This window comes from Marmota marmota, unplaced genomic scaffold (assembly GCF_001458135.2).
Source record: "Marmota marmota marmota unplaced genomic scaffold, marMar, whole genome shotgun sequence".
NCBI classification, from domain to species: Eukaryota; Metazoa; Chordata; class Mammalia; order Rodentia; family Sciuridae; genus Marmota; species Marmota marmota.
In genome coordinates, this window is record NW_025999900.1 from 19,817,230 (window position 1) to 19,831,144 (window position 13,915).

Sequence of the window (13,915 nt, forward strand, 5' to 3'; positions counted from 1 at the left end):
TTTTCTCTAAGACTGTTTTAGTTCACTGCTGCCTGATTTCCAAATTCCATTGAAAAATCAGCTATTGGTTATTTTTATTCTCTGGAGAAAAGTAAAACAAGCCTTTCTTTCAAACTTATTCTGATATTCCCCTTTGCCTTTCATTTTCTGTAGTTTCATTATGAAATCCCCATGTCTAGATGAGGATTTTTCCAATTTCCCTAGCTTGGAATTCAATAGACTTCCTGATTGTATTTGTTGTTGACTTGTTGGATGACAATTCTCCATGGGTCTTTCTTACATTACTACAATAATTTGTTCTTTTGAATACACACCAGCAGCTTTGGTCTAGACTTTCCCTTTAAGGATGTCTGCATAGAAAACATCTTTGCAATAGAGTGTCTCTCCCTCTGGCCAAAGCACGTATTTGTTTTCTGAGCAGAATAATAAAAATATCTTACTTCAGGCAAACACTTGGGCAGATTTGATTACATCATGTTTAAAATTTTGGGTTCCCTATGCCTGAGGTTCCTCAACTGTCACAAAACCCACTGTGTCTAGTATCTATCTGGGCTTCCCCCTGCATTACTCCTGTGGAATTTGGGAGTCAAAGAAAACTTGGGCAAACATTAAGCTCTAGATTCCTACTGCAAAAAAGTTTTTGTCTTTGTTCCATGTGATAACCTCTATAAAAACTATGGAAGACTAACTTGTTATCTTGAAAGTAGGATAAAATCTCAACCCATTGAAAGTTCTTCATGGACCTTTATTTGTTCCATAGACTTCTTGGTTGTTGTTTTAATATATATATTAATATATATATATATTAAATATTAATTAAATATATATATATATTAATATATATTATTGTATATATATATATATATATATATATATATATAATCTCCTTTTCTCCTACTGGTAGCTCCGTTGAATATGAGACAGTCCTAACCCTTATAACCTCATTGAAATTTAATTATCTCCTTAAAAAGCCTAATTACAAATATGGTAATTGGGGATTAGGACTTCAACATATGAAGTTGGGAATATACAATTAAATCCAGAGGATCCATATTCACTAATATCTTTTCTTGGGTTTATTTGTTTGCTTTTGGTGTTTCTTTATTTTGAGAAATATCAATGATTTTTATTTTCTTGGAATAAAACATATAGTTATAATTATTAGAAAGAAGAGAGATTAGAAGAAAGTGAAACTTACTTTTTATTTTATAGTATGTATCTAGGTGTGGCCTAGATTTTTACCATATAGTTAACAGACCCTAACATGTCTCCCCATAATTCCTGTATGCTGTTCCTTTTGTCCTTGTATTAGTCCTTCCTCTGGACGCTGGGTAAGGCCTGTGACTTGCTTCTAACCAATGGAATGTGGCAAAGGTGATCAAGTGTCACTTCCATGGCTCTGTTCTATCTTGTGAGGTTTCATCTTGCTTGCAGGCTTATTCTACAATCTTTCTTTCTTCTTACTGGTTCCATAAAATATGTGACTATATTGGCAGGTTTATGTGGCAAAGAATTGAAAATGGCTCCTAGCTATTCATGGCCAGGAAGAAGTCAGACCATCAGTCTTGCAATTGCACGAAAATGATTTCTGCAATGACCTGAATGAATTGATGGCAAATTCATTCCTTATCAAGTTCAAATAAGAACCTAGTCCTGGCCAGCATCTTCCTTGTATCCTTACAGATGACCCAGCTAAGCCACAGCCAGACCTCTAAACCATAGGGAGTGCAAGATAAAAAATGCATTTTTTAAATTGTTACGTTTATTATAATTTTTACATAGCATTAAAAATTAACATATGCTTAAATTAAATTTAAGGCATGACGTATTTTATTAAAAGCTATATCCTTATGTTTCAGTGAATACATATCTACAATACAACCTTTTTAAGCATTTTTCCTTTTAATAAACAAAGCTTTTATTTCTGAAATCTGTATTTTTATTCTTTTTCAATTTTTTCTTCAATTTTTCCTCCTTTTTGTGTCTTCAATCCTTCATTTTTTAAGAGGTACTTGCTTTGTACTCTGAGTCTGTTTAATCCAGTATCTCACATTATTATATTTCTGAATCTGCTTTCAATTATTTCTTCTGGATCTTCGTTGTGGTATTTTATTTTCTGATGAGTTTTCTGATTTCTTCCCATGACAGCTCACATTTTTTGCAATATTAAGTATATGAGTTATCTGAGGTCTGAGTAGAGGTGAATTTCTATCTAGCACTCAAAATGACTAAATACAATTCATTATTTCTTTTTTCAAAGTCTGTCTATTCTACCTTTTAAAAATAACAACAACTGGCCCTGTATTTATGTACATTAAGCTATTTAATATTAAAAAGAACTCTATTATATACAGATTATTATTTCCTCTTTTTAAATGATAAAACTGAGACACAGAAACTAAATCATTTGCCAAAGGCTATGCAGTCATTTAATGATTGATTTAGAAACCATTATGAATCCAAAGTTTTCCATGATAACATTTCTGTAATAGCTAGTTAGTATAGTAGGTAAATACTTCTTTCTTCCCAGACACACACACACACTCACACATGCTTCTATGTCAAAACTTTCCCTTTAGCCAACGTGCCACATGTAATAATGATCAAAAGAAATAAGTTAAATTTGGCTATAAATTCTAAATTCTTACTGCTAGACTAATTAATGTGCTAAAGGTAATTAAATCAGCATAAATATCATAGCTAGCTGAATTTCATGAAAAAGATCAGAAAATGTTATGCCCATTAATAACTTCTGTAGCTATTCAAGCAAATATAATGCAATAAGGATAATTAAATTTTTTGCTTTGGGGAACAACTGGGTTTGCTTAAGGAACAGAAAGGAAAATATGCCTTTATTCTCTGCCCTAGGGAGAAGAGTGGAAAAACTGACTAGGTATATTAATGGTGTTCTAGGAGGGGTAACATCTGCTCTTCTGTGAAATATTAGATCTTTGACTGAAGCAGAATTAACTGGTTCATATCTGATATAAAATTTTAACAACCTTCATTTAAAATATGGTAGAAGCAAGATCTGTGTTAATTTTAGTTTAGTTTTAAGTTACTAACCATGGTTAAAAAAAATTATACTACCTCACAAATGACCAGAGATTAGCTATTAATCTCTGGTCATTTGTGAGGTTTTATATATATATACTTTAGAGAAGATCCTCCAGTGTTTTATTTTTTTTTATTTCTTACATACATGATAATAGTGGAATGCATTACATTCATAATTATCCATTCACAGCACAATTTTTCATAACTGTATAAAAAGCATGTTATATTTTTAAAGTGGCTGGCATGAAATGTTTGTAATGATATTTAAATTCTATTTTTCAAATTGATTTTAACAATGTGGTCTACTCACTAAAAGTTTACTTTTTCTTCCCATGTGTTAGAGTCTGTAAACAAGTCAGGATGGCGCCTGGCATTTTGCCAGAGAAATGTTAGAGTCTGTAAACAACTCTGGATGGCGCCTGGCAAAACGTCAGAGGGAGTGGTTTGTGAAGTAATGCCATCGAGCCATTAAGTGTGGAGATTCCTTGTTGGTTGACTGGGAGCCATTAAGTGTGGAGATTCCTTATTGGTTGACTGATGTATCTAGTTTATGCTAATTAGATAAGCTGTGTGGAATGTATAAATACTGCTCCTGTCCTGCAATAAACGGCTCCTACTCCTGCTGTATCAACGTACACAAGTTATTCGTCACCCCCCGGGTTATTTTGCTGCAGCCGGACTGCGGCACCATGGTCCTCACACTGGCCTCAATCTGAATCATCAATGAATTACTGCAGGCAGCCAGAAAAAAAAAATACAGGTATCAGTATGATATGCCTGAAATACCAAACTAGTTACAGAGCAAAAATCCTTAATTACAATTCACAGAAAGCAGTATGATTCTTAATAATTTAAGAATAAAGATTCTCTAGTACCAGCAGCAATTACCAGAATGGGCTCTATAGTAGATTCAAGTTTAATGCTTGACAAAAGATGATAATTTCTAATTTTAAATGTATGCCTGCTTGTACACTTACCAACTTTCCTACCTTAGTATTCTCGTATACTAATAGCTGTGAGTTTTAATAGGCCAAAGGACTCTAATTTCTGTTCTTAACTGCAGGTTTCAAGTGTATTATTATTTTAATACCTTTTTAAATTTTAATTTTATTCCAATCTTCCCTCATTTTTTTTTCATGTCTGGGCCTCTGGGCTACTCCAATTAACATATTTGAATTAATGTACCAAATAATGCTTGAAAGTCTAATCTTGTTAAATGCCTTTAAATCCAACACTTCCTCTAACTAGTTAGACCTTATTAATTAACCTATGTTACCAAAACTTCATTCTGGCTACCTACCAGGTTATATCTGTAGGTCAAATGGGCCAATTAGTTCCCTTAAGAAATCAGGGTGCTGAGACAGGTTATTTAGATGAACTTAGATTTCCAAAGCAGAATACTTTTGCATTAACACAAGACTGTGCATTTATAGAATTTACTGGTTGAATACTTGCTTAAGAGTTGACAGTTTTTGTGCTAAAGATTTGTCATCTCATTTTCCTACCCCTCAGTAAGCTCTGTATTAAGTAAATTTAAATAGGACTATGAAATGATTTATATGTACCATAATGCTACAACTGTATTAATGATGAGAGGGATATTCCTTTGGGTAATGATGAATCTAAGGAAAGAGGAAAGGAAATAACCCAGAGTTAACGATAGTAACTTATCCAAATATGAACAACAACATTCCTTTCAGTCAAGAAAAATACAAATTCTAAGATATCAATGGTATAAGATACAGGAAGAAAGGAAATGCTGATATAGTGTAGATGTGCTATAAAATACATAGAGTTTATGTAAAGAGTGTAGATGTCTGTTATTTATCCTGCAAACTATATACAGGACATAATTAGTGATGAACTGAATCAGTACACCACTGCTATTTACATATTGCAAAAAAAAATGATCTACTCAGCATCAGGTGAGGTGGAAGGTAACTACCATAGCTACTCAAGGTGAGAAATGGCAATTGAGCCAAGGGCTACAGTTCTACTAATGGTTAATATGTCTTGCCTAGAGGGAAAAATTATATATAGATGAGATCTTCTGGGTGAAACAACTAAGATAAAACATGACTACTCATCCAAAGGTACTAGCCTTTATAAAAGCCTGTATCTATGCACAGATAAGCATCTTTATGGAATATTATTGGCCTTGATCATGTGATGCAAATCTCCTTACACATTAAAGTACAGGAAGGAATTTAGAAGAAGCTCAGTTGTCCACCCATTCTCAGTGGACAGGAATACTTGATAATAGGGCTTCCAAAACCACAGCATTTCCAAACCTCTGAACATAAGTCTTAGGAATTCTAGTGCAAGGTTCCAGTATTTGTCCTAATTGCTAAGTAATATTAACTTACCAAAATCCATTTTTGCTTCTTTGAATAATAGATTCAATCAAAATGTTTTATTTACAAGTTAATAACAACAGTTCCTCAGTATATTTTATCACGATTTATGACATGGATTTGCTTGCCATGTTCTACCTTGAACATGAGGGTGTGTGTATGTGTGTGTGTGTGTGTGTGCATATATGTTAAAAGTAAAGGAGCAGACTGCTTTTAAAACTTGTGATATGTTTCTGAAGAAAATGCTACAATTTTGGCTAAATTGGGCTATTATTGTAATAATTACAATAGAGTGATTAATAGGACATTACAATTGCTGTTACAGCATTTGTTATACAAAAAGGGGTTGAATGGTTATTTCCAAAAATTAAAAATAGGAAATCAAAAATATTATTGTGAAACTAGTTACTATATCTGCTTATCAAATGAAAATTCTCATGGAGAGGATGCTTTTTAGGAAGACTTCAAAGAGGAGGCTAAAAGTCCATTTATTAAGTATATCTTCTCTCAACAATTAATAATGTTTTCTTATAATTAGCAACATAAAAGTTTAATATCCAGAATTCACAGTTGAAATTAGATACTGCTACCATCTACTTGTATAGTTATATTTATACAAGTTACACAAGTTATAGTCTTTATACAAGTTATAGTATTTATACAAGTTATAGTCTTGTCATCACAAGACTTGGAAAAGATTTACCCAACAGACACATCAAATCCAATGTCATAATCTGGAAGAGCTCTGGATTTACTTGTATAGTTATACAAGTAGATCATTGTGTCATTAAAAATAGGATATTCTAATAGTATGACTCTCTTTGTTAATGGTAGAATTATATATGAGAACAAAATTACATTTAGAAGTTTTTATTAGCTTTTAAAACTTTGTGTCATCATGACTACCACATCAGTGACAAGGAAGTTATTTTAATACACCAAAAGAAATTCAAAATGAATTAAAACTCAGATAATTTGTTTTTTTTTATTAGTTCTAATCATTTATACATGACAGTAGAAAGCTCTTTGATTCATTGTATACAAATGGAGCGGAACTTTTTGCTTCTCTGGTTGTACATGAGGTAGAGTCACACCATTTGTGCAATCCTACATGTAACTAGGGTAATGATGTCCATCTCATTCCACCATCTTTCTTACCCCTTTGCCCCATCCAAAGTTCCTCCACTTATCCCACATCTCCCCCACCATTATGGATTAGCATCCACTTATCAGAAAAAACATTCAGTCCTTGGTTTTGGGGACTAGCTTATTTCAGTTAGCATGATGTTTTCCAACTCCATCCATTTACCTGCAAATGCCATAATTTTATTCTCTTTTAATGCTGAGTAATATACCATTGTGTACATATTGAGGTAATCCATTTGGGAATAATGTGGACCACAATATTCTGAATCACTTGTGAGCCATCAAGGCTTTGCTACAATCAATTATATACTAATTTTAACAAGATTATTTAAGTATTTTTTACTACCATTTTAAATATAATGTATGCCCAAAAGTGGTTGCAAAGTAGTTAAAACTCTGATTTAGCTTTTCAGTATTCTCTTAATTAATAGGCTATGATTTCATACTGAGTTACTTATTTAGAGATTAAGTTCATATCTTCCTGCATCTGACTCTTTCATCTTTCCTCACCATAAGACTTGGAAAAGTTTTACCCAACAGACACATCAAATCCAATGTCATGATCTAGAAGAGCTCTGAATGTTGTGCCTCTTGACCTTCAGGCCTATGAACTACAAAATCAAACAATCTGTCATGTAATGGTGGAGAAGGGACAGCATAAACACAGTAAACTCTTATATTTAAACATAAAAAAACAGGAGGTATTTGGCAGCCATGGTCCATAGCATAGTAGGTTCTGAAATCCTACCAGGCCTCAGTTGGAGATGGGAAATATTACTTAACTTCAGTTCTGGGGAAAGACTCATAAGCTGTTCTCGGTTCTTTCTTTTTGGAGTATAATACTTTTTATCATTCTCCTTGGCCAATTATAGAAAAGATTAAACATCCTTTTTTTGGCAACCTGTTAGCTACTTGTAGAAATGTTAAATTTCTTTAACCAAACTCTCATTCTCTCTTAGTCTAGGGTGGCCATGCATGCTTTTTGCTAACACAATTCTATTTTACAAGTTTATGGGCTTTCCCAAAGGACTTAAAAACAGCATACTATAGGGACACAGCCACACCAATGTTTATAGCAGCACAATTCACAATAGCTAAACTGTGGAACCAACTTAGATACCCTACAATAAATGAATAGATAAAAAATGTGGCATATATACACAATGAAATATTAGCAATAAAAGAGAATGAAATTATGGCATTTTCAGATAAATGCATGGAGTAGGAGAAGATAATGCTAAGTGAACTTAGCTAATCCCCAAAAGACAAAATTCGAATGTTTTCTCTGATATAGGAGGCTGATTCACAGTGGGAAGAGAGGAATAAATAAACTCTAGATAGGGCAAAAGGGTAGGAAGAGAAGGGAGGGGGCAGAGGGTTAGAAATGATGATGGAATGTGATGGACATCATTGTCCAAAGTACATGTATGAAGATATGAATTGATATGAATATACTTTGTATTCAACCAGAGATATGAAAAATTGTGATCTATATGTGTAATATGAATTATAATGCATTCCTCTGTCACATATAAAAAAATCAATAAAGTTTATGGGTTTTCTACATATTTTTAAGGCTGAACATATTTCCCATAAAAAAATGAATCTAATACTTTCTACCAGACTTTCTTTCTAGATTCATTTATATGTATTTTGTGTATTTCATGGTTTGGAAAAAAATATATTATTTTATTTCTATCACCACTTTTCTTCTTCAGAATGGTATGTTAGTTGTTTTATGAGGCATGATCTACAAATAATGTTAATTAGTCTAGAAGCTTTAACAACAAATTTGGTAACAACACCCATCATTGGATTTTTATTCTGAAGTGACTTTTATTGGTAACCCTCTGAATTAGGCCTTCTCCTAAAACTAGTTTAATGGCGACCCATTTTTTTTTAATTTATATATGACAGCAGAATGCATTCTCCTCGGGGCTGGGGATGTGGCTCAAGCAGTAGCGCGCTCGTCTGGCATGCGTGCAGCCCAGGTACGATCCTCAGCACCACATACAAAGATGTTGTGTCCGCCAAAAACTAAAAAATAAATATTAAAAATTCTCTCTCTCTCTCTAAAAAAAAAAAAGAATGCATTCCCCTCAAACCCCTCTGTCCTATTTAGAGTTTGTCTATTCCTCCCATGCTCCTGCACCCTAGCCACTCTGAATCAGCCTCCTTATATCAAAGAAAACATTTGGCATTTGGTTTTGGGGATTAGCTAACTTCACTTAGCATTATCTTCTCTACCTCCATCCATTTACCTGCAAATGCCATGATTTTATTCTCTTTTATTGCTGAGTAATATTCCATTGTGTATATATGCCACATTTTTTATCCATTCTTCTACTGAAGGGCATCTAGGTTGGTTCCACAATTTAGCTATTGTGAATTGTGCTGCTACAAACATTGATGTGGCTGTGTCCCTATAGTGTGCTGTTTTTAAGTCCTTTGGGTATAGACTGAGAAGAGGGATAGCTGGGTCAAATGGTGGTTCCATTCCCAGTTTTCCAAGAAATCTCCATACTGCTTTCCATATTGGCTGTCACAATTTGCAGTCTCACCAGCAGTGTTTGACTGTACCTTTTTCCCTGCATCCTTGTCAAAACTTATTGTTGTTTGTATGCATAATAGCTGCCATTTTGTCTGGAGTGAGATGAAATCTTAGAGTGGTTTTGATTTGCTCTAATTGCTAGTGATGATGAACATTTTTTATGTATTTATTGATTGATTGTATGTCATCTACTGAGAAGTGTCTCTTCAGGTTCTTGGCCCATTTATTAATTGTTGGGTTTTTTTTAGTGTTTAGTTTTTTGAGTTCTTTATATACTCTAAGGATTAGTGCTCTATCTGATGTATGAGGGGTAAAGATTTGTTCCCAAGATGTAGGTTCTCTATTCACTTCACAGATTGTTTCTTTTGCTGAGAAGAAGCTTTTTAGTTTGAGTCCATCCCATATATTGATTCTTGATTTTAATTCTTGTGCCACAGGAGTCTTATTAAGGAAGTTGGGCCTAATCACACATGATAAAGATTAGGGCGTACTTTTTCTTCTATTAGATGCAAGGTCTCTGGTTGTATTCTTAAGTCCTTGATCCATTTTGAGTAGAGTTTTGTGCATGGTGAGAGATAAGGGTTTAATTTCATTTTGTTGCATATGGATTTCCAGTTTTTCTAGCACCATTTGTTGAAGAGGCTATCTTTTCTCCAGTGCATGTCTTGGCACCTTTGTCTGATCTAATTATCATTTTTTGGGTTAGTCTCTGTCCTCTCTTCTGTACCATTGGTCTACCAGTCTGTTTTGGTGCCAACACCATGCTGTTTTTGTTAATATTGCTCTGTAGTATAGTTTAAGGTCTGCTATAGTGATACCACCTGCTTCACTCTTCCTGCTAAGGATTGCTTTAGCTATTCCGGGTCTCTTATTTTTCCAGATGAATTTCATGATTGCTTTTTCTATTTTTATGAGGACTATTATTGGAATTTTGATCAGAATTGCATTAAATCTGTATAGTGCTTTTGGAAGTATGTTCATTTTGATAATATTAATTCTGCCTATCCAAGAGCAAGGTAGATGTTTCCATCTTCTAAGGTCTTCTTTGATTTTGTTTTATAGGGTTCTGTAATTTTTATTATATAGATCTTTCACCTCCTTCATTAAGTTGATTGCCAAGTATTTTATTTTTTTGAGGCTATTGAAAATGGTGTAGTTTTCCTTGTTTCCCTTTCTGAGTATGTGTCACTGATATACATAAATGCCTTTTATTTATGGGTGTTGATTTTATATCCTGCTACTTTGCTGCATTCATTTTGCTAGTTCTAGAAGTTTTCTGGTGGAACTTTTAGGGTCTTCCAGGTATAGAATCATATCATCAGCAAATAGTGCCAATTTGAGTTCTTTTTTCCCCATGTGTATCCCTTTAATTTCTTTCATCTGCCTAATTGTTCTGGCCAGTGTTTCAAGAACTATTTAAATAGAAGTGGTTAAAGAGGACATCCTATCTTGTTCTCCTTTTTAGAGGAAATTCCTTCAATTTTTCACCATTTAGAATGATGTTGCCCTGGGGCTAAGCATAGATAGCCTTTATGATGTTGAGATATGTTCCTGTTATTCCTATTTCTTTCTAGTGTTTTGAACATAAAGGGGTGCTGTATTTTGTCAAATTCTTTTTCTGTGTCTATTGAGATGATCATATGATTCTTATCTTTAAGTCTATTGATGTGATGAGTTACATTTCGTATGTTGAACCAAACTTGCATTCCTGGGATGAATCCCACTTATCATGGTGCACAATCTTTTTTCATACATTTTTGTATTCGATTTGCCAGAATTTTATTAAGAATTTTTGAATCTATGTTTATTAGAGATATTGGTCTCAAGTTTTCTTTCTTTGATGTGTCTTTGCCTGGTTTTGGAATCAGAGTGATATTGGTCTCATAGAATGAATGCCTCTTTTACTATTTCCTGAAATAAATTGAAGAGTATTGGTATTAGTTCTTCTTTAAAGGTCTTGTAGAACTCAGCTGTGTATCCATTTGGTCCTGGGCTTTTCTTGGTTGGTAGACTTTTGATGGCGTCTGCTAACTCGTCACTTGAAATTGCTCTGTTTAAATTGTGAATATCACCCTGATTCAATTTGGACACATTATATGACTCTAAAAATTTGTTGATGCCTTCAATATTTTCTATTTTATTGGAGTACAAGTTTTCAAAATAATTTCTAATTATCTTCTGTATTTCTGTAGTGTCTGTCATGATATTTCCTTTTTCATCACATATGTCAGTGATTTGAGTTTTCTCTCTCCTTCTCTTCGTTAGCATGGCTAAGAGTCTGTCAATTTTATTTATTTTTTCAAAGAACCAACTTTTTGTTCTGTCATTATTTTCAATTGTTTTTTTTTTTGTTTCTATTTCATTGATTTAAGCTCTGATTTTAATTATTTTCTGTCTTCTACTGCTTTTGGTGTTGATTTGTTCTTCTTTTTCTAGGGCTTTAAGATATAGTGTTAATGTGGCATAACATATGGTCTATTTTAGAGAAAGATCCATGTGCTGCTGAGAAGAAAGTATATTCTCTCATTGAAGGTTGGAATATTCTATATATGTCAGTTAAATCTAAGTTATTGATTGTATTATCGAGTTCTATAGTTCCTTTGTTCAGCTTTTGTTTGAAAGCTCTATCTAGTGATGAAAGAAGTGTGTTAAAGTCACCCAAAATTATTGTATTGTGGTCTATTTGACTCTTGAACTTGAGAAGAGTTTGTTTGATGAACATAGCTGCTCCATTGTTTGGGGCATATATATTTATAATTGTTAAGTCTTCTTGGTGTATGATTCCCTTGAACAGTGTGTGGTGTCCTTGTTTATCCTTTTAAATTGACTTTAGTTTGAAGTCTACTTTATTTGATATGAGGATGGAAAGCCCTACTTGCTTCCAGTCTATGTCAGTGGTATAATTTTTCCCAACCCTTCACCTTAAGTTTGTGAATGTATTTTTCTATGAGATGAATCCCTTGGAGGCAGCATATTGTTGTTGTTTTTTTTTTAATCCAGTCTGCTACTCTGTGTCTTTTGATTGGTGAATTTAGGCCTTTAATATTCAGGTTTATTATTGAGACATGATTTTTATTCCCAGCCATGTTTGTTTATTTTTGGTATTTAATGTGACTTGGTTTCTCCTCTGATTAGACTTTCCTTTAGTGTAATTCCTCCCTCTGCTGATTTTCATCACTGTTTTTCATTTCCTCTTCTTAGAATATTTTCCTAATGATATTCTGTAGTTCAGGCTTTCTAGTTGTACATTCTTTTAACTTTTGTTTATCATGGAAGGTTTTTATTTCATCATCAAATATAAAAGTTAGTTTTGCTGGATATAAGATTCTTGGTTGGCATCCATTTTCTTTCAGAGCTTGGTATATGTTGTTCCATGATCTCCTGGCTTTGAGGATCTGGGTTGAAAATCTGCTGAGATACAAATTGGTCTCTCCTGATTTGTGATCTGATTCCTTTCTCTTGTGCTTTTAAGATTCTATCTTTATTCTGTATGCTAGGCATTTTTATAATAATGTGACTTGGTGTAGATCTGTGGTAATTTTGTACATTTGTTGTCCTGTAAACCTCTTGTGTATGGTTCTCCAATTCATTCTTCATGCTTGGGAAGTTTTCTGATATTATCTCATTGAAGAGATTGTGCATTCCTTTGGTTTGAAACTCTGTGCCTTCCTGTATCCCCATAACTCTTAGATTTGGTCTTTTGATGCTGTCCCATAATTTGTGGATGTTCTGTTCATGGTTTCTAACTTTCTTCACTGTGTTATCAATTTTATTTTCCAGATTGTATACATTGTCTTCATTATCTGATGTTCTTTCTTTCAAGTGATCTAGTCTGTTGGTTATGCTTTCATTGAGTTTTTATTTGATTTATTGTATCCTTCATTTCCAGGATTTCTGACTGTTTTTCTTTTTCCCCCAGTGTCTCTATCTCTCTCTTGAAGTAATCTTTTGCTACCTGTATTTGTTCTCTTATCTCATTGTTGGAATGATCGATTTTTGCTTGTATTTGCTCATTTAGGTCATTCTTTAATTCACAGATCATTTTAATTATGAATCTTCTGAACTCCTTCTCTGACATTTCATCAATTTCGCTGTCCATAGTTTCTGTTATTATAGTGTCCTGGTTTGTTTGGGGCACTTTTCTACCTTTTTTTTTAATGTTGTCTGTGTGTCTACCTTTCTTGCAGTGTGGATCTGAGATACTGCAGTTTCTTCCCTACATTCTTGTAGTACCCATGCAGATTGTCTGTACCTCACCTTGATGTTGGGCTTCCAGACCCTGATGGTGTCCCTCAATGAACGCTACTGCATACTGGTTCTGGGACCTGCCTAAGTTGACTGGGAGAATCTGGGCTGCTGGACTTGACCTCCTGCAGTAGTCTGCTTGTTGGAAGGGGCAGTCCTGCACCAAAGGCTAGGCTTTGGTGGTCTCTGCCCCACCCGGGGAGGGGTGAACCAGGCCTACGAAGAGCCTGGTTCCCTCATGGGCTTGTGTGGTCAGTATAGGCTGGAATATGTCTCCTACAATATTCCACTGGTCAGAAGGGGTGGTCCTGCACCAGAAGCTAGACTCTGATTAGTATCTACCCTGCTGGAAAGGGGTGGACCAGGCCTGCTGTGTGCCTGGGCCCCAAAGAAGCTGGTGTGGTGGATCTGGGCCACTGGGCTTGACCTCCCATGGTAGTCTAATGGCCACCAATTAAAATTGGTGAAAAAAAAAGTTTTATTTAGCAACCATAATTCTCAAATCTCTCTACTACTTCTAAGTACTACTTGCAAGATGTCTATTTCTTTTCAGATATTATCA